General features: G+C 39.5%; 1 protein-coding gene across 1 annotated transcript in view; it reads left to right on the plus strand.

Moving 5' to 3' along the window:
- The window catches only part of LOC119582296 (arrestin domain-containing protein 17-like), a 25,225-nt gene that overhangs the window by 453 nt on the left and 24,354 nt on the right, over positions 1 to 418 (plus strand). The window lies entirely within an intron of this gene.

Below are 418 nucleotides of genomic sequence, written 5' to 3' on the forward strand. Positions count from 1 at the left end.
GGGTTTTATTTCGTCAAAGAACAGCAATACATTTTCCCGTAATTAATCGATAATAGGTTAATACTGAGACCTATAAATTAGCGAGTTAAACTGACGGGCCAAAGCAGCGAGTAAATGTGACGAATTTCCTCTAGATTCACCAGTGAGTAAAGCGTGAGTAAAGAACTCATTTACACTCGGGGCTCGGGAAGAGGAGGGGGAGAGGGAAAAAGGGGGGGGCGAACGAGTAAACAGACCATACGAAAATAACTGGAATCGTGCTTGAATATCCGAAAATGTGAATGATTCCAACTAATAATGAAAAGAACTTGGGAATAGCCAGGACCTGTTGCAGTGTAGATCGCGAAAGAAAAAAAATAATAATAATGCAAATGTAATCTGTAAAGAGCATTCTCGAAAAGATATTCTCGGAATTCAA

The sequence above is a fragment of the Penaeus monodon genome, chromosome 15 (assembly GCF_015228065.2).
Source record: "Penaeus monodon isolate SGIC_2016 chromosome 15, NSTDA_Pmon_1, whole genome shotgun sequence".
Taxonomy (NCBI): domain Eukaryota; kingdom Metazoa; phylum Arthropoda; class Malacostraca; order Decapoda; family Penaeidae; genus Penaeus; species Penaeus monodon.